This window comes from Lolium perenne, chromosome 1 (genome assembly GCF_019359855.2).
Source record: "Lolium perenne isolate Kyuss_39 chromosome 1, Kyuss_2.0, whole genome shotgun sequence".
Taxonomy (NCBI): domain Eukaryota; kingdom Viridiplantae; phylum Streptophyta; class Magnoliopsida; order Poales; family Poaceae; genus Lolium; species Lolium perenne.
Genome location: NC_067244.2, coordinates 179,423,432 through 179,444,230, shown reverse-complemented (window position 1 = coordinate 179,444,230; position 20,799 = coordinate 179,423,432). Strand labels below are relative to the sequence as shown.

Genomic DNA, 20,799 nt, shown 5'->3' with positions numbered 1-20,799 from the left:
CGTCCCGTCTTTCCCCGGCCCAGCAGGCCAGCACCTCCTCCCCTCAGCTATCCCCACCTCCCTGCTTGGCCCTTCGCACCAGATCGATCGGCAGGAGTGACGCCGCTCTCCTCTCGGAGGCGGCTGGATGCGGGAGCCACCGCCGGCAGGGAGGACGCCGCGGCTGGAAGAGGCGGCGGCCTGCAGCGCGCGCTGAGCGATGAGGGCGGTTGGATGCGGCAGCAGCGGCGACAACGAGTTCTCCAAACCCGCCCGCCCGCGCGCCCCTCTCCTCCCTTCCCGTCCCACCGCCGCCTCCCGGCTCCGCCCTCCGTCGCCTCCCAGGCACCAGCCTCCCCCTTCCCCGCCGCCGGATCCCCTTCAGGCCCTCAACCGAGGCGCGCGGGATCTCCTCCGCTGGTAAGAAACCCTACATTCCCATCAGGCACCAGGGTTTCTATTGTTGGGATAATTAATACTGATATATTTCCACATGTCAAACAGACACTTTGGTTTTTACCAGGAAAAGAGAATCAAGAAGAGATCAATAATAGTTCTGGCTTCATGCCCTCTTTGGTTGTGTTTTTGTGTTCTATTACCCTAGGTGCATTGCTTAGTTAGTATTGTATCTATTGAAAATTATGTGCCTGTGATATATTTCCATAAAGTGACGTTCTGCCGTTTAAAGGCTGCTCGTGAAATTTTCAAGAAATCCCACCCTTACTTGAGTTTGTTCCAAAAAAATGTTTTTTGTTGTCCTAGATAGCTACCTCTTGCTTACTAAATTGAAGGTTGGTTATGGTGTGGCTTAGCTTCTTTCATTTGTTTCCCGGGTCAACATATTATGTAGGATGAGAAAATCTAGAGCAGTTTTTAGTTGGCTTATGGTTCAGTTTATAAAGGATGTCAAACTACGGGTTCTAGATTTGTTCTCTGCAATTAATAAACATATAATAACAGAATATATGGGAAATAGGCATTCTCTGAATTGTTCTTGAGGTATATTTTTAGGTGGGGATCCTTGCTCCTCTGTACTTGCACAAAAGGCGAGTAATCAGAACACATGGAAAATATATTTTTACCGTTATTTATTTACATCTGAAGTTGTTCAGTTTCACTTGGGCATGATATTTGCAAAGTAAAAAAGTTACTCGAAATTCCTGCTTTTCGGTACTTTTCTTATTTTTTTAGATCTATTTGATGTCCCAATGCTATACTATGTGCAGATGTGGAACTGGTTCCATATACAATGATATCTCTTATTTCTTGTATTGATTTTATTGGAATTAACTCATACTTATGATCCTATAAATAGATACGCAGAAGATAGATGAGTTAGGGAGACACATCAAGAGATACATTTTCTATCTATTTTGAAAATTCTTAGCTGTCTGGAATTGATAGTTTTGAGTTCTCCGTGCTGGTTATACAGGTAATGGTGATTTTGAGAAATATATTTGCAAGCATGTTGTTGAAGCCCTGATGGATATATTTTACATTAATGTATGACCTGGCATTCACTGAAATCTCATTGTCATAGTCATAGTACTGTACAATTACCTATAGTTGACTGGACTAAAACTGATTGCAATGAGCAGAAGTGGAACTGACACAGATTATGTAAGAATTATGAATTTGCATTTCTATGTATTTAGTCATTTACTCATGGTTAATACACTCTACTAATATACCATCTAACTGGTTCAGTTGTGTTATTTGATTTAATCTCCTATGAATAAGTATTCAAAAATTATTTATGCGTACTTGTGCTATGTTTGTGCTTTAGCTAATTGTTTTGGCAATCATCTGGAAGCAATTTTGATGTGGTGGCTTGTTGGTGCTAATTAATTCGTTTGATCTTACCAGCAGAAACCGTGTTTCGCTACATCATATCTTGCTTGATGGAACTTTGCATGCACACTGACCATGGAACTCACTCATGGTAAGTGGGAACTGGATACCGTGCATTCAAAAGGTTACTGTGTGGTTATATTTAGATATATTTTATTAATTTCCTGTTGGCTTGTGCTAATATGTATTATATTGAGTTATTGACATTCTAATATGATTTTCAGATATTTTGAGTCATGCTAATTTGCTAATTGGATCTTTGGTTGTATTCAATATGGTCGTTGACTTGTTACAATACTTCAGAAATCTAACAGTGTAAAATAAGGTATATGGAAATCTGAAGTCGCAGATTTTTGGTAGTTGCAGTGCAGATATTTGGAGACCTCATGATTTGTGTTTTGAACCTGACCCTGATTAAAATATCTGGTCCAAAATTATATGGTGTACAATATCTCAATTTTTCATGAAATAAGGGTAGTTGCAGTGCGGATATTTGGAGACCTCATGATTTGTGTTTTGAACCTGACCCTGATTAAAATATCTGGTCCAAAATTATGTGGTGTACAATATCTCAATTTTTTCATGAAATATGGTGCTTAAATCGTCAATGAGGACGACCTGGTCGACGGTGCGATTTGGCTGGCCGCGTGGACCAAGTCGATGGCGGCTGCTCCCACGGTGAGACGAATATATCTGCCTCTTTCTCTTCCCTTGATTTTGGGCTCCAATTTTCCGTTGATTCGTTGGGTGCACTGTCCTGTCCAGTATATACTCGCTAGGCTAAGAAGAGAAATTGTCGTAGCTGAAAACCAAAGCTACTTGCTGCACAACAACTACCTGAAAGTTGAGGACGCCCGGTCAACAACTGCATTATGTTGGTGCAATAAAATGCACTGTCATCATATAAATCTTAACTGTGAGAAACTACTGTTATACTGATGTTTATTGCCTGTCATTACTGATGCATCAGCACAGGGTCTTTTTCTTACTGTTATACTGATGTTTCTTGCCTATCATTCATACTCTCATACTTCTTTCTGATGTTTCTTACTGATGCTCCACATCCTAGGTTGCATGTGTGGTTACAGGAAAATGAAGTGACGTCTGCATCAGTTTGTGAACCAAGCAAGAGTTGTGCGGAGATCAAGTGTAAGTACGATGCCTGAGCAATACATTTCAGTTGCTGGTATTCTTAGACAATAGTTAGCTTGTCTGTGAATATTTCACTGCCAATTATTTGCCAATTGACAATTCTAATATAGCTGAAATATTTTAAGGCTCGGTAGTTGAATAGGGATATTTTTGAAACTATTTACAGGCTGAACTGGCTGCTGAAAAATAATCTACAGGCCACAGCTACTTTAGTCACATCCATTGTTTTATTTTATCTTCTTTAACGGACTGTGAACTCATACAATGAGGATCCATACGCAAAAGAATTCTGTGTAACTCTGCAGCCACCGGTTAACATCTACTGATTTCATATGTTTCTCTGAATTTCACAGCTTCGTTGTTATTACTGTATTAGCTACAATTCCATGATGATTGGAAGGAGAACGAATTTTGTATCAAAATATAGTTGATGGAATATTTTCAGTAATATTGTTCCAAGATAGATCCATGCACCACATGTGAAACTGAAGTTTCTCTGAAACTGAATGTTTGCATTAATTTTTCTGAAACTGAATTTTAAACTGCAGTACCTTCTTCAGGTAACAGTTCAGGGATGAGGACGGTGGGCTCGTTCAGGGGAGGGCGGCGAGCTCGTTCAGGGGAGGGCGGCGAGCTCGTTCAGGGGAGGGAGGAGGTCAAGCCATCGAGGACAACGACGAGCGCAGCGGAGGCGCAGCGGAGGCGCAGCGGAGGACCAGCAGCGCCGCAGGGAGGAGCTCGTGGCTGACAGCGAGCGCCACAGCGAGGCACGCACGCGGAGCATAGGAGGAGCATAGGCGTCCGCGGTGCAGAGAGCAGTGGGCGGCTAGCGAGGCAAGCTCAGGCGCGGCGCTGTGGAGTAGGCAAGCACGGCGCACAGAGCTGACAGCAGCCGGTGGCGAGCGCCGCGAGCTCTGCAATGGAGATCACGGTTCAGGAACACGACGGGGGCGACGGTCCCAGATAGAATCGCTGTGTTTGCTGACCTCGCCCCCGTCGTAATTGCTGATAGATTGGTCACGGGGGGCGACGACAAGATGATACCTCGACGGCGGAAGACGGAGACGGAGGTCGGGGAAGATCGAGGTTTGAAATTCAAACCGGAAGTCCTATCTTGAAGCGTTTTCACTGTTTCTAGACTTTTTTGCAAAAGTTACTTTGTATTGCGGGTCTGACACTCTCCACGGGACGGAGGGAGTACAACTTATTAATGCAAATATATGCAGTTTTAAATATACAGTATATATAGTATACAGATGCTCCTCTTTCCATTTTTGAAATATCGCGATTTTTTGTTCATCTTTGAACCTTACTAGAGATCTATCAAGAACTACAGATTCATACTCGTACTTTGTGATTTTGTTCTTTTTTTCTTAGGATGTCATTTCCTTTGCTAATTCTGGGTGTAGTAGTACAAGATAACTAACTATCCCCGTCTCACCTCTCTTTATGTCTATTGATAAATTAATCTTAGACTCTTAGTCTGCAGTATGTATTGGCTTGCTTAGACTAAGATTCATTTTCTACTTTGAGTGAATTTTCCAGTCTATTTTTTGCATTTAGTTTATGTCAGCACTGGAAATTGCTAGCCTATTATGTCGCTATCTATATTTTGTATTTTAGTTTATCTTTCCATTGAAAAATGGTAGCATAAACTTCCTCTGGTGAATTTGTTAGATATCTATTTTAGCTAGGCATAATTATTGTTATTTTATATGACTATTTGCAGGAGGAGTTTTTTGATCATAGAAAGTCGTTCTTTTGAAAATTGGCTTGAACTTTTACGTGGAGGTATGCCTATATATAAATTCTGGAAGATTATTTCAGATTATCACCTTCGATCTCCTGCATTCCAAGCTTTTGCTTCTATGGTAAGATAATTCATCTCTTAATTGCTTTGATGAAAAGGGAAAGACAGTTGTATGCTTGCCAAATGTGTAAGGACTTATTTTACAATTTTATCAAACCATGATTAAATGATGTACAATGAGTGAACCAATTTTAGGTTCCTTCTAAATTACTCAGTTTGTTCCCTGATTGGTTGATCGAATTCCAACACCTTTCTTGCAGTTTGCATTGCGCATTGGTTGAGGAGTGCCTGGCAGTTGGCGAGAGAAGAGGATCAAAAGAACGAAAGGAGGCAAGATTATTTTATGGTTGTGGAACCAGTCTCCCGGATTCTATTTTAGTAAGCAATCTATTTTGTCACTGTTATAGCATCCCTTTTAATGGTGTTATCATGTTGCCTATTTAGACTGTCTCGACATAGAGAAATATGTGACAGCAAAAAACATAGAGAAATATTTAGGTCATTCTTCTTTGTTTAGAAATGTTCCTTCTCCTCGCATCAATTTTTTTTTAGGTTCTAAATTACTCAGTTTGTTCCCTGATTGGTTGATCGAATTCCAACACCTTTCTTGCAGTTTGCATTACGTATTGGTTGAGGAGTGCCTGGCAGTTGGCGAGAGAAGAGGATCAAAAGAATGAGAGGAGGCAAGATTATTTTATGGTTGTGGAACCAGTCTCCCGGATTCTATTGTACATGCAGATGCAGGTGCAGCCTTCTCCGCCTTGATTTATTCTGGGCAGCTTTCCATCCTAATCTCTAACATGTGTCCCGTCTTTATTTTTTTTTCTCCCACAAGATTTGGTTTGATGTTGAGATTTGGCTGGGTCTCGATTCAATTTTGGCCAGGTGGTGCGCTGAATACTCCTGCTAATTCTAATGGTTTGTCTGGTTTATGCTTTAGTTCTTACCATTCATGTTTTTTAAGGCTTTTTGGTGATGCGTTGTTGTCTCTCGGAATACAGGTATTGGGAAATGCGGCAAAACTTATATGAGCTGGATTTCACTGTTGTTGCCGTGAGGTACATGTCATAATCCAGTCGCTTGACTTACTTACTCCTGCCTATAGTAAAAATGTCGAGTTGTCTCAACTTTGTACCATTTTCCTCTATATAAACTACTTACATTACCAGAGATGTGACTCTTTGTCCTTCACATCCCTGCGATGTAGTTTGAAGTGGCAAGGAACGTGTGATTCATGGCAGATAGGAAAGTCTGGTATATTAAATAGCTGTCGTATGCAATATGGGGTAGACATAATTCAGGCAAATCCCTCTTGAGTTGTTTCTCCTTATATAGCATGATACAACAATCGTTGCCTTTTATTCGCTTGCAATATGAGGTATAATAATCATGTTATCTACGATATTGGTTGCCGTTTTGAGTACAACAAAATAAAGATCCCAGGCTGAAAACATTTTTATTTGTAGCTGAACTGGATGAACGCTTCTGATGTTGTTTTGCAATCATGATATATTCTGAATTTCAATTGGCAGGGTGGTGATGATGTCGCTCTCTAGACAGACTGGCTAAAGATGAAGCGCCTGTTGAGAATTGCCCTTGTTTTATGGGCAGTTCATTTTCGTGAGCAATTTAAGTAAAGCATTTCCATATTCTTCCGATATAATTCTCTTGTCAGTTTATCACCTCCCATTGATTTTTTTTTGTAACCCAGTGCTTTGTGTTCTGGCAGCATTGATTCAGGAATACTGTGGGAAAGAAGATGGATCATCTAGGAGGAAGTTCAGCATATAAATGCTGAGGTGAAGTTCGGACACCACGCTGACTATATTCCCAGGCGCCCACGCCCACGGACTTGGAAGGGGCTGCAGACGGTGAGTTGCAGATTCCTATCTGTATGTTTTTTTCCTTCAGTAGTAGTTCTCTTTTATGCTTCAGTACTTCTATTAAAATTAGTTTGCAGTCCTTACAAAAGAAGCTAGATTAGGTGGGTGTGCTACAAAAAAAAAAGATTGTTGATCAGCATGTCCAGCCAGCTTTTGCTCATCGGTTCACTTTGCATATAGTGTGTAACTGAGATTCTCTGTCTCAAAGATGATGGGAGAGATAAAGTGTGAGCAATGTCGTTTTGCTTTAAGAAAACTTTTTTATATTTGCACATTTGCACTGAATATATGGTCTGATAAATAATAGGTGTGCTCGATCCCAGATTTTCACTATCAGTATATAAAACTGACGATGGCTTGTGCAATGCATAGGAGTAGCTTTACAACTCTCTCAAAATGAGTAGCATTGCTGAGATAGATGTGAGCATGGGTGAAGGCAAGGTATCACTTAGAGTGTAGGTGTGTTTTATTCTGGTTTTCCCTGGGAGCAGAATGTGACCGTGAGTGTGGTTGGGTGATCCAATCTGGTCAATATCCGTGTATAGCTCATTCTAAAAAAAAAGATCTGTGTATAGCTCGGCAATTCAGAGCTACCTTTTCATTTAATGGCATGTTAAACCTGGTGCATATTCTAGCCAGTGGTGCTTTTGTTATCAGGTGTAAGTGTTTAATTTGATACCCTTATGTTTCTTCCCAAATTTCTGAGATGTCCAAAGTATTTCAGATCCTGACAGGAATCAATACATGCGTGATGTGTTTATTTTACTGCTAAGAATACATGCTTAGTTTTATTATTATTTGGTTCCGTTTCATTGCTGATAAGAACAGATGCAAAGTGTTCTCATTCTCATGTTTCTTCTTACTGTTGAGAACAGATAGTTAGTTAATAATAGACGAACAAAATGATGTCTACATGTTGGTTATGAGAGACGAATATCTCTGTGATGTCATTTTGCCGAACTGCAAAGCTATCATTTGATGCAATGTTCCTGAAATTCAGCTTGTGGTACCTTTTTGTTTCTTGTATGTACATTATAGTTTCTTGCTTGATCATTTTTGCGTATATTCTTTTCTCAAAGGACTACTGAAATCTGATAAAAAAATATATTCTTTTATTCATTTCTCAGATTACTGAAATTAGTCTTGAATATAATAATGGAGATCTTTGATCTTGAATTCTGTTTGGCCTTTTTCACAGCTGTATGCTTTAAGATAGCTGGATACATTCTATTCTTGCATTGGTAAATTTACTTCAGGTGCAGAGAAAATGGTAGCAAAATTCTGTTATTGAATATATTCCTAAACTCTTCATGAACTCATCTGCTTGATTTTTCTTCTCCCATGAAGGCCTGCACAGCTCTACCTTATTATGTTTCCCATCATCATTACTAATTTCATTAAGAAAGCATGGAGATGGAGGTTTGAGCATGTGCAAAATACTATTTTTATGTGATGCTTATTTACTTTGTCACTGCGAAGAATATATTGCACATGTGTCTTCTCTTTTATCCTACTGGGAAATGGATTGGATAGTTTCCTTTTTATGAAAGCAATATTGTTTTCCCGTTGAGAGCCTCCATGATGGGAATGATCAAATTTCAGTGCTTGTAGGTTCCCTGCGCCTTGCTTACTCCCCGGTTCGTCCAAAGATTCATAATTCGCTGTTTGCAAGCTGTAGATCAACCAGAAAGCCTTTGTGCAGCCCAGCGACAGCCATGGTGCTGCTTTTCATCTTGTAAAGGAACTTAGCTTATTCTTCAGAATGTTCCAATGATTTTAGTTTGCAAGTTCTGTATGAGTTTCCTTTTGCTGTGAGGGGTGCACCATGTCCCTGCTTAGTTGCTCTGTGGTGAGGCAAACAAATATGTATGGTTCCTGCTTTCTAGGTAATTGATAAATCATTTTGTGTGTTTGCTTTCCATAATTAATGTCATGTAGATTACTGGCTCTTGTGCATTGTAGGAGATCGTGAATGGCAGAATTAGGTTACAGATTGTGTGAGAAATCACTGATTGGTAGCCTGTGAGCTAATTTGGAACATCTTTTTTCCTTCACCATGTAGTATCTACCTTAGTTTTGCTATTTCTCAAAGTTTATGATACTATGGATCTTTGTAACTGCAAAGAGGAAATCTAAAAATAACGTGAATCTGTTAAGTGCTCAAAGTGAATATGTAATTTGAGTTGATTTGATGTATTAAGTAGGAGCTTCTTCTATAAATAACTAAATGCAGGCGTGCCGGAGGTGCAGGTGACCATAGCTGTGTACCTTGGTGAGCTTGCTTTGGCTCATGTTTCCAAGAGATTGGCGGCCTGCCTCAAAGGGAGGCGTCACTGAATGCGCTGAGCCGATGTCATCTGAAGAATCAATCACCAAGATACTGCTGCTTCAAGCTCTACCACTGCTCGCCGTCTCGCGGCTCCATGGCCAGGTACGGTGGCGATGTTCTTGGTCCAGTGGAGGCAAGCGCCGTGGGAGAAGAGTAACTTCGGGAGGGGTCAAGGTTGAGCAGGAGATGAAGGGGTTGCCTTGCGCAGCACCGTGCTCGGTTTACCTTGGGCTCATCCTCAAGGATGATGGCAGCAGTCGGGCCTGATCCGGAGGTGGTGTGGTCAGCGAGTTCTCTGCCGGAGGAGGAGGCGAGGAACAACACGAGGTTTCATATCTTCAAATCATTCAGTAATTGATCTTCAGGAAATGTATTAAGAGCGTCGTGCAGAAGTTCATGATTGTTTGACTCAGTTATGGCAAATGAAGCAAATGAGATTTTCATGTATTCTTGTTTGTAGCAAAGTATAATTTTTCAGAAGGTTGGCTTATTAACATTTGCGAAACAGTGAAGATGTTGCTTGGCCCTTTACCATATCACATGCTTCAAAGAGTGGAGCATGTCTCCATCCTCAATCCACGAGTGTGGTAAGCATTCGGTGCTTCATGCTGATATTACATATGAGTACAGGACTAGCCGAAAAATATGCAAGAAAGGCTAAGCCATTTAAACTTGCCTGAAAAAAATATGCAAGAAAGGCTGAACCATTTAAACTTGCCTGAAGCATGTGCTTCAAGAGCATGGGAGTTATGAAGTTGCTTCTTCTCTTGAGTGTTCTATTATCTATGTTGGTGCTCTGAATCTGGTTGATCGTCTGTCAAGCGGAAGGAGTCTTCTCATGCAAGATGAAGAATTTTGCATCATTCTGTGAGGAGATTACATTATCTTTTCAAGGGGACGCTTAGTTATGTCGTTTGATCTCAATGCATTTCTTATATGGAGCCGGTATGAAAATTGGACCAGTATCCCAAGTAGCGTTAGGGACATTTTCCAATTTACTTTGCTGGTTATAGTTTGTGCCTCCAAGATTAATAACCACCACTAATTTCATTACCTCTTATCTGAAGAAAATATCTCTGCATAAATCATGAATTCCATAGGAAAATCTAAGAAGAGACGGGAGGGAGCTGATGTACCTCGGGACATGTCAGAAATGAAGGTTGCTGGCAAGGTCGCCCTACTCTTACCGAGGACACCGCACTGCCAGGGGAGCCATCGCCTCAAGCACGCCACAAGGCCCCACCGAGCCGATTGTCCCAATCATTTCAGGACCAACCCTGGTATATGCGCAAGTGGCACACCCGTCCTAATTCTGTCACTCACCTGCACGAATACAAATAGGCACTTACCCGCATGGATACTTCCCAAATGAGCAATTTGGGAATTGATCTTACATTTTTCAAAGGGAATGTGATGCCTTGAATCCTACTTATTGTTTATATCATTAATATATCACTTATTTGATAATTGAGAGACTACGCTTAATTTTCTTTTGAAAACTACTTCCATTGTATGTAATTTTGTTTGGTTATATGCTACAACATAAATATTTTTCATAAGGTTTGCAACTTTTTGTTTCAAATTTTTCATTAGTGGAACAAGATACAAAAGAACCACCAACGTGTCTTTCACCGTGTTATTCCTAACAATAATATTAGTACACCAAGCACGACCAGAACGTAAAAGTGGAAGCGCACACATAACCCAATACTCCCTCCGTTTCTTTGGACAAGGCGTATTATTTTTTCCCTTTTCACCAAAATACAAGGCGCATATTGAGATTTAGTTGATATCTGACCAGACTACCCCTCCGTATCTGATATGTTTTCAAAATTGACACTTCTAACCGTAAAAATAGTGGTATCAACTCTTTTGTCTTGAGATACATTCTTCTTGGAATTAGCAATTATCTTTTAATGCTTCTTTTATAATACTACCTCTTTCGGTACACTAACCATAATTTGGTGGAGGAACTTATACAAAAACATAAAAACTGAAAAAATAGTGTGAAATCGTACCAAATTGTCATATCTCACTACAACACCTTGATGTAATGATGTGTCTGCAAGATACAAAAGAAGTTAAATTCCAGGCCAATTCTTAATCTTAAAATAAGCTAAACTTATAGTTTAAATTCTGACTTGATTATGCCATTTGCGCGATAGCGCAACCGGTCATCTAGTTTATCTAGAATATGTGACTCTCAACATAACATGCAATCAAACACAGATTCCTACTACCGAGGTTTCTTCTCTAACCCATATTCTCACTGACCATGCTTGTTTTTTTGGTGATTCAGACACTTCATGCATTATTATAAAATAACAATATTACCTAGACCATGCTCTGATGTTTTAGTACGTTTTCTCCTTAAAATAGGCTTTCGTCCAGCTTTATAAATAAGGCAACCACACTATAAGAGTCAGAAAAAAAGAAAGTGCTAGGACAACTGCACAAACATGCCCAACTGAAAAAAAGATACAAAAGAAGCTAATGGAAGATCGACGGAACGATGGCGTCCCACAACTGCTAGCGCCCTCCGAAGTTGTCCCACCACGCGTCAAGCACCCCGATCATCAAGTACCAATGCATCATCTTCAGAAAGGGATGTGTAGTTAACACGGCGTTGTTGCCCGAACGAGCGAATTGGACCAGGGCTTCCCCCGATACTCGGGGTGAAGTGGAGGAGAGGTACACTCGACGTCCTTCAAGAAGGAATAGCGACACCCACAGGCGTCACAGGTCGGTGCCGGACGAGCCGACAAGGATTGTTGAATATATAAGCAAATTACCATATGATTTAATTCGAATAAACAACCGATAAATCATGACTACATAAACAACATGTAAACTAAACATGAAGATCAACAAAGTAGATGAACATATAACATCTAGATAAGATAAACCTATCACAACTACTCCAAACAACAGTACTAGAAACTCTAGCAAGATCTGAAACAAGAAGGACAGAATCACATACGGTTCATCGTTGGCCGCAACAGAGATTGCCGAAGAGATTGCCAATGGGTCCGGAAAGAAGTCGTCGTTCGGGAACTCGTCGTCGGACAACGTCGTGTTGCCAAAAGTCATGCGTAAGCGCTCCTAAAAAACCTGATCACCCGTCACCCGTACATATCTACGAGAGACAGGATTTCGGAGGCCTACTTTCCCAACGATCGGTGCACGCCGAAAGATGGGATGAGGAAGACGGAGGCGGTGCCACAATGGTCTGGAAAGAGGCGGTCGTATATGAGCGGTTCGGCGGAGTGCGCGAGGGCTCTCTTCTCACTCACTCACAAGAAGTAGAACAACTCGCCATATATACCACTCCAACTCTCTCTCAATTAGCAATGTGAGACTAACTTTAATCCCACAACTTGCCAACCCACATGGGCCAAGAGAATTTTAGAATTTGTATTAAGATATGAGCTAAGGCCAAGGTCAAATTTCTGCAAAGATTTCTCCTGAACCCTAATACCACTAACCCAGATGCAAGATGCAAATAGGCATGAAGTTAATTAAGAGCGGAGAAGCACGGAAGATCAACAATCATAATTAGGCAGAGATCGTTAGGAACAATCTTGGCTAATTAGTAATTAGTGTTTCAGTGTGTGCTGGTTGTTAGGGCTTGGTCCGAGTACACGTTTGCCTAATCGGAGAAACGTAGCTTTTTTTTTTAATGGAAAAGTCTATTCTCCATCCGGCTGTAGCTACAGCCGGGTGAGAACAGCTCCACGCCCCCACCTTTCTCTCATCTTCTCTCGGCTGCGGTTCCATCCTGGCCTTCGCTCCGCTGCAGCCGCTGCTAGCTCCCGCCCCAGGCCGCCGCAGCCGCGCACCCCAGCCATGGCCGCTGCTGCAAGCTGGCCGCCTCGCGCTCCCGCTGCCGCGCCTTGCGCTCTCGTCGCTGCGCCGGGCGTTTCCCCTTTCTCGGCTGCAGTCTCCACGCGCCCTTCGCTGTCGATGCGGGAAAGATCTTCCCGGCGGCTGACCCATTGCGCGTCAGTTGCAGCGCCGTGGATCTCCTTCGATCTGGCCAGCATCAATCTTCAGCGCCGTTCTCCGCACGCCATGGGACAAAGCAGCGGCTTCTTCACCGAAAGCTTCTTCGTCATCGGCTGATTCAGTTGCCTGGAACCTCAAATCGGGCATGGTGGTGTTTTCATGGAATTTGGTACAGAGAAATTTGCACCAATGGTATCACACGATGTTCCAATTTGTTCGGTGTGTTAGTACAAGCAAAGTGGTACAATGATTTTGGTACATATAACGCAGAATGATTGCACCAATGTTACATACATGTTTCTATAATGTTGGAAAATTTTCGCAAAAATGTTCGATATACTGCTGAGAAATGTTGCAAAACAATGTAATATTTTCGATACACAGAGAAAATAATATTTAAAATCATTTTGTACCACTACCGGATTTTTTGTACCACCGGCGAAAAAATATTAGAGATAAATATTACATACTTTGGAAAAAAGTGATACATACAAATCATTTTTGTACCGCGATCGGTCACCGGCAAAATAATGTTGAAGATAATTATTACATATACAAATCGTCTTTATACCGCGATCAGACGCACGGAATTCACTCACTTAACTAGATGGGACCGTGGTGGAGGCGGCTGATGCTTCCGATTTTTATTTCGCTCAAAATCTGCTCAATTTCGGGAACATTCCCGATCTTGGCTCAGGCGAGCACACACATAGCATGCAGCGTGGCTGCTGGCTGCCAACAAAACCGTGCACATCCCATCCTTGCAACGGCATTGCGGCCATGATGTCAATGTGGACATGACCACATGTGGTGGATACGCCTCCTGGAGGCTGGCGAGCGCAGCGCAGGTTCCACGGAGGCGGGGAGAGCCGGGCTCCGTGACGCCATGATCCGCTTCTGTGGGCTTTGCAATCTGCAGAGGAAACTCGAGTCAAACACCGTAGCTTCTCTCGATGGCACATATGGCAACATTGGCAAGGGCACGGTACTAGCGTGTTTTCCCTCGAACATTCTTTGTTTTTTTTGCATCAGAAGAAAAATAATTTGGTTCACAACTGTGTTCCTTTTTCATCAGAATAGGACCTTTGATCCAGTGACTGCAAGAAAGGAGCTTGTCAGGATGATTGCGTTGCACGGGCTTCCGTTTATCCTCGTGGAATATGATGGATTTAGAAGATTTGTAGCAAGTCTAAACCCATTGTTCAAGCCGATATGTCGGACAACCTCCAGAAATGATTGTATTGATGCATTCAAAGAGCAGAAGGTGGCACTACCGGGAATGTTCAAGGATGCAAACTTCAGATTTTCTTTGACAGCAGACATGTGGACATCGAATCAGACTCTAGGATATATGTGCATAACTTGTCACTACGTCACTGCAGATTGGGAAGTTAAGAAGTGAGTTATCAAGTTCTTCGTTGTTGAGACACCTCACACAGGAATTGAGATGTTCAATCAGCTTCTTGAATGCATCCATGAATGGAATATTTAGTATAAGATATTTGGGATCATATTGGACAATGCATCGGGCTAATGACTCAATGGTCTTTGAGTTAAAGCGCAATTTGGTGGATAAGATGGCTCTTCCAGTGAGTGGACAGTTGCTACACAATCGTTATGCAGCACACGTAATAAATCTCATTGTTAAGGACGGTCTAGACCACGTGGATGCTATTGTCAACAACATTCGGGAGAGTGTAAAATATATTAGATCTTCAGAGGGCCGAAAAAAAGGTTCAAGGATGTAATTGCCAAAGCTGGGCTCCCTGTTGCTAAGTGGCCTACTATGGATACTTCCACTCGCTGGAATTCAACGTACCTGATGATTGAGACAGCCATGGAATATAGTTGAGCATTTGCTTCCTTGGCCAAGCAAGACTCCAATTACACGTATGCTCCCTCTGCGAAAGATTGGGAGGGCAGTAGTTCTTTGCAAGGTGTTGAAGTTATTTTACGATGCAACCATGATAATCTTGGGTACATCGTACCCAACATCAAATCTTTACTTCCATGAGATGTGGAAAATAAAGAACACTCTGCATACTGAAGCCTCTAATAATGATCTTGGACCGATGGTCAGTGCCATGAAAGTAAAGTTCAACTAGTATTGGTATAGCTCATATATGAACCTTTCAATTCTGGTGATACTTGACCCGCGTTTCAAGCTTAAGCATGTGGAGTTTCGTCTCAAACAAGCCTTTCCGAATGATCCTCAGCCACGGATTGACAGAGTGAAGAAAACTTTTAGGAGTCTCTTCAACGAATATTTTTCTTAACTCAAGAATGACAGCACCAACTTATCGCAACCAGCAGGACAAGATCATAGTCAAATGCTCACAACAGACGATATCTTTGATGACTGGGATAACCACCTTAATGAGCATAACCAAGATCAAGTAATCACAGAGCATGACCGATATTTGAATGAGAGCCCGATTCCGAGATCTGCTGACTTTGACATACTAAAATGGTGGAATGAACTCTATAACCTATCCCACACTTGCTGCAATCGCATGTGATGTGCTAGCAATGACTGCATCTACGGTTGCATCTGAATCTGCTTTTAGCATGGGAGCAAGAACCGTGACCGACTTTCGTAGTAGGTTGAGCGTTGAGAGTGTTGAGGCCACGACGAGCGCCTCGCAAACCCTATCAATCCAGTCTCCTCCGGCGAGGTCTCGTCCAATGTTAGGTCAAGGCCTCGTGCGGCCGTAGAGGTGCGGCGCCAGCCTAAACCTCGGTCTCAACCTTTGCCCTAGGTCTGGCCGGGTCGATCGGCTCGGGAGCGAGCGACCGTCGCGCGGGCGTAAGGAATTTAATTTTATACTTGTTTATAACTTATTTTTTCACTATTTTTTTAGTTGCTACACCCTTCAGCATCAGAATATCGATTTTAATTTTCCTATCAAAATTGATAAATTAACCATATAAGTGTGGTTCTTACCGTTAAAACCTTCCACTTCAAACTCATGTCTATCATTTGATGTAGTGAATTACTCCCTCTATTCTCTGTTAGTCTACGTTCTACACATTTTAAGACCAATTAGAAAGGTTATTTAATAATATTAGTTTGATATGTGAACAACCAATCCTAGGTACATTAGAATTAATGAGATCTAAATAGAGAGAGGTAGACTGTTTTGCTTTATGTGCTATTTATTATTGATTACACAGCTAAAATATAGATTAATTCTGGAAAAATTGAGAACTAGAATATAGAGTATTTAAGAACAAAGGGATTGTGTACTATGGTTTACAACTTTACACTAGGTTATTTTTTCTTAGGACCTTCCACTTCTTTGGGTGGACTTGGCGAAGCCTTTCCACATTGGAAGTTCCTCTTAAAGCTTGGCTAATTAACAATATAAGAAGACACATAATTTTATATAATGAATTTAGCAGGGGGCACTACTTTCGTGTATTATTATGTATTTTGGATTTGTTGGTATCCATTTTATTATCTTTAAGCATCTTTATAAGGTTCCAGAGTCTACGAGTCTAACAAATACTTACATTTATCTAGAATATGCGACTCTCAACGTAACATGCAATCAAATAGAGATTCTGACCCAAACAACAGTACTAGAACCTCTAGAAAGATCTGAAACAAAAAGGATAGAAACACATACTTCATCGTTGGCCGCAGCAGAGGTTGCCTAAGAGGTCATCAATGTCCGGGAAGATGTCGTCGTTCGGGAACTCGTCGTCGGACAACGTCGTGTTGCCAATAGTCACGCGTAAGCGCTCTTAAAAACCTGATTGCCCCTCACCCGTACATGTCAACGAGAGACATGGTTTCGTAGGCATACTGTCCCGATGGTCGGTGCACGCCGAAAAACGGGTGAGCAAGATGAAGGCGGTGCCACAATGATCTAGAAAGAGGCGGTCGTATATGGGCGGCATGACGGAGTGCGCGAGGGCTGTCTACTCACTCACTTACAGGAACTAGAACAACCCACCTTATATACCACTCCAACTCTCTCTCAATTAGTAATGTGGGACTAAACTTTGATCCCACATGGGCCAAGAGAATTTCAGAATTTGTATTAAGATATGGGCTAAGGCCAAGCCCAAATTTCAGCAAAGATTTCTCCCGAACCCTACTACCACTAACCCCCAAATGCAAGATGCAAATAGGCATGAAGTTAATTACTACCTCCATACCGGATTAATGGGCAATTACGCATTTCGAGAAACAAGTTTGACTACTAATTTGGTCAATAAAATATAAGATATATATCTCAAAAATTATATTATTGAAAAAAAAATTTGAATACGAATCCAACGGTATAATTTTTGTGGCATATATCTCATATTTTGTTGACCAAATTCATAGTTAAATTTGTTTCTCGAAATGCGTAATTGCCCATTAATCCGGTATGGAGGTTGATACGTCTCAAACGTATCTATAATTTCTTATGTTCCATGCTACTTTTATGATGATACTCACATGTTTTATACACATTATATGTCATTATTATGCATTTTCCGGCACTAACCTATTGACGAGATGCCGAAGAGCCGATTCTTTTCTGCTGTTTTTGGTTTCAGAAATCCTAGTAAGGAAATATTCTCGGAATTGGACGAAATCAACGCCCAGGGTCTTATTTTTCCACGAAGCTTCCAGAAGACCGAGGGAGATACGAAGTGGGGCCACGAGGTGGCGACACACTAGGGCGGTGCGGCCCAAGCCCTGGCCGCGCCGGCCTGTTGTGTGGGCCCCTCGTGGCGCCCTCTGACTTGCCCTTCCGCCTACTTAAAGTCTTCGTCGCGAAACCCCCAGTACCGAGAGCCACGATACGGAAAACCTTCCAGAGACGCAGCCGCCGCCAATCCCATCTCGGGGGATTCAGGAGATCGTCTCCGGCACCCTGCCGGAGAGGGGAATCATCTCCCGGAGGGCTCTTCATCGCCATGATCGCATCCGGATCGATGTGTGAGTAGTTCACCCCTGGACTATGGGTCCATAGCAGTAGCTAGATGGCCGTCTTCTCCTAATTGTGCTATCATGTTCGATCTTGTGAGCTGCCTATCATGATCAAGATCGTCTATTTGTAATCCTACATGTTGTGTTTGTTGGGATCCGATGGATATTGAATACTATGTCAAGTTGATTATCAATCTATCATATATGAGTTGTTTATGTTCTTGCATGCTCTCCGTTGCTAGTAGATGCTCTGGCCAATTTGATACTTGTGACTCCAAGAGGGAGTATTTATGCTCGATAGTGGGTTCATGCCTCCATTAAATCTGGGACAGTGACAGAAAGTTCTAAGGTTGTGGATGTGCTGTTGCCACTAGGGATAAAACATCGATGCTTTGTCTAAGGATATTTGTGTTGATTACATTACACACCATACTTAATGCAGTTGTCTGTTGCTTGCAACTTAATACCCGAAGGGGTTCGGATGATAACCTGAAAGTGGACTTTTTAGGCATAGATGCATGCTGGATAGCGGTCTATGTACTTTGTCGTAATGCCCTGATTAAATGTCATAGTACTCATCATGATATATGTATGTGCATTATTATGCCTTCTTTATTTGTCAATTGCCCAACTGTAATTTGTTCACCCAACATGCTATTTATCTTATGGGAGAGACACCACTAGTGAACTGTGGACCCCGGTCCTATTCCTTACATCTGAAATACAATCTACTGCAATTGTTCTTTACTGTTCTTCGCAAACAATCATCATCTTCCACACAATACGTTTAATCCTTTGTTTTCAGCAAGCCGGTGAGATTGACAACCTAACTGTTACGTTGGGGCAAAGTACTTTGATTGTGTTGTGCAGGTTCCACGTTGGCACCGGAATCCCTGGTGTTGCGCCGCACTACACTTCGCCGCCATCAACCTTCAACGTGCTTCTTGGCTCCTCCTGGTTCGATAAACCTTGGTTTCTTTCTGAGGGAAAACTTGCTTCTATACGCATCACACCTTCCTCTTGGGGTTCCCAACGGACGTGTGTTAATTGCACGCATCAAGCATATTTTCTGGCGCCGTTGCCGGGGAGATCAAGACACGCTGCAAGGAGAGTCTCCACTTCCAATCTCTTTACTTTGTTTTTGTCTTGCTTTACTTTATTTACTACTTTATTTGCTGCACTAAAACAAAACACAAAAAAATTAGTTGCTAGCTTTACTTTATTTACTGTCTTGTTCTCTATATCAAAAACACAAAAAAATTAGTTACTTGCATTTACTTTATCTAGTTTGCTTTATTTACTACTGCTAAAATGAATACTCCTGAAAATACTAAGTTGTGTGACTTCACAAACACTAATAACAATGATTTCCTATGCACACCTATTGCTCCACCTGCTACAACAGCAGAATTCTTTGAAATTAAACCTGCTTTACTGAATCTTGTCATGAGAGAGCAATTTTCTGGTGTTAGTTCTGATGATGCTACTGCCCATCTTAATAATTTTGTTGAACTTTGTGAAATGCAAAAGTATAAGGATGTAGATGGTGATATTATAAAATTAAAATTGTTTCCTTTCTCATTAAGAGGAAGAGCTAAAGATTGGTTGCTATCTTTGCCTAAGAATAGTATTGATTCATGGACTAAATGTAAAGATGCTTTTATTGGTAGATATTATCCTCCCGCTAAAATTATATCTTTGAGAAGTAGCATAATGAATTTTAAGCAATTAGATAATGAACATGTTGCTCAAGCATGGGAGAGAATGAAATCTTTGGTAAAGAATTGCCCAACCCATGGACTGACTACTTGGATGATCATCCAAACCTTTTATGCAGGACTGAATTTTTCTTCGCGGAACCTATTGGATTCAGCTGCTGGAGGTACCTTTATGTCCATTACTTTGGGGGCGGCTACAAAGCTTCTTGATGATATGATGATAAATTACTCTGAATGGCACACGGAAAGGGCTCCACAAGGTAAGAAGGTAAATTCTGTCGAAGAAACCTCCTCCTTGAGTGATAAGATTGATGTGATTATGTCTATGCTTGTGAATGGTAGATCTAATGTTGATCCTAATAATGTTCCTTTAGTTTCATTGGTTGCTCAAGAAGAAAATGTTGATGTGAACTTCATTAAAAATAATAATTTCAACAACAATGCTTATAGGAACAATTCTGGTAACAACTATAGGCCATATCCTGCTAGTGGTAATGATTATGGTAATTTTTATGGTAGATATGAGGAAAAGATGCTAGAAATTGAAAGATCCACTAAGAGCTTTATGCAATCACAATATGAGCAAAATCAATTGTTTACTAAAACTATGAATAAACAATCTACCTTGTTGAAAAATATAGGAAATCAACTTGAAAACTTGAATATGGAGATTTCGGGTTTGCAAACTAAGATTTCAAATGCTGAAAACCGAATCTCATACATGTCTGCGTCACAATCTTCTTTAATTAATAATGGCTGCTAAACCTGAGGATATTGATAATAAAATTGTTACTCCAGCAAATGCCATCCAAGTTCGAATTAATGAGAATATAAGATTGATGGCTGAATTGCATGCTAGGTGGGAAAGAGAAGAAAATGAAAAACTTGCTAAAAAGAATAATGTAGCTAAAGTTTGGACTATTACCACCACTAGTAAGATTGATGATTCACATGTTGCTACACCTCCTACTATCAATGGTAAAATAATTGGTGTTGGTAATGTTTCTACTCCTAGTGCAAAGCGTACAAAACTGGCTGAAACTGCTAAAACTGCTGAAACTGCTTGTGATAAAACTGCTGAAATTTTTTCCAACATTGGGGACAATGATCCCATTGCTTTAGATCATAATGGTTTAGATTTTGAT

At 41.2% G+C, this 20,799-nt stretch overlaps 1 long non-coding RNA gene and 1 pseudogene across 7 annotated transcripts; both read left to right on the top strand.

Annotated features, from left to right (window-relative positions):
- Positions 1-1,608: 1,608 nt before the first annotated feature.
- LOC127314359 (uncharacterized) lies at positions 1,609-9,494 on the top strand. Of its 7 annotated transcripts, none has more exons than XR_011745245.1 (9): positions 1,609-1,921; positions 4,712-4,853; positions 5,053-5,170; positions 5,406-5,536; positions 5,628-5,710; positions 5,794-5,850; positions 6,325-6,425; positions 6,522-6,663; positions 8,926-9,494. It is a non-coding gene; the product is annotated as an uncharacterized lncRNA (long non-coding RNA). The 7 variants fall into 7 exon arrangements; XR_011745244.1 differs by lacking the exon at positions 8,926-9,494 and adding an exon at positions 8,287-8,321; XR_007859616.2 differs by lacking the exon at positions 8,926-9,494 and adding an exon at positions 7,551-8,315.
- A 4,320-nt stretch (positions 9,495-13,814) lies between these two features.
- LOC139833380 (zinc finger BED domain-containing protein RICESLEEPER 2-like) lies at positions 13,815-15,631 on the top strand (annotated as a pseudogene).
- Positions 15,632-20,799: the final 5,168 nt, after the last annotated feature.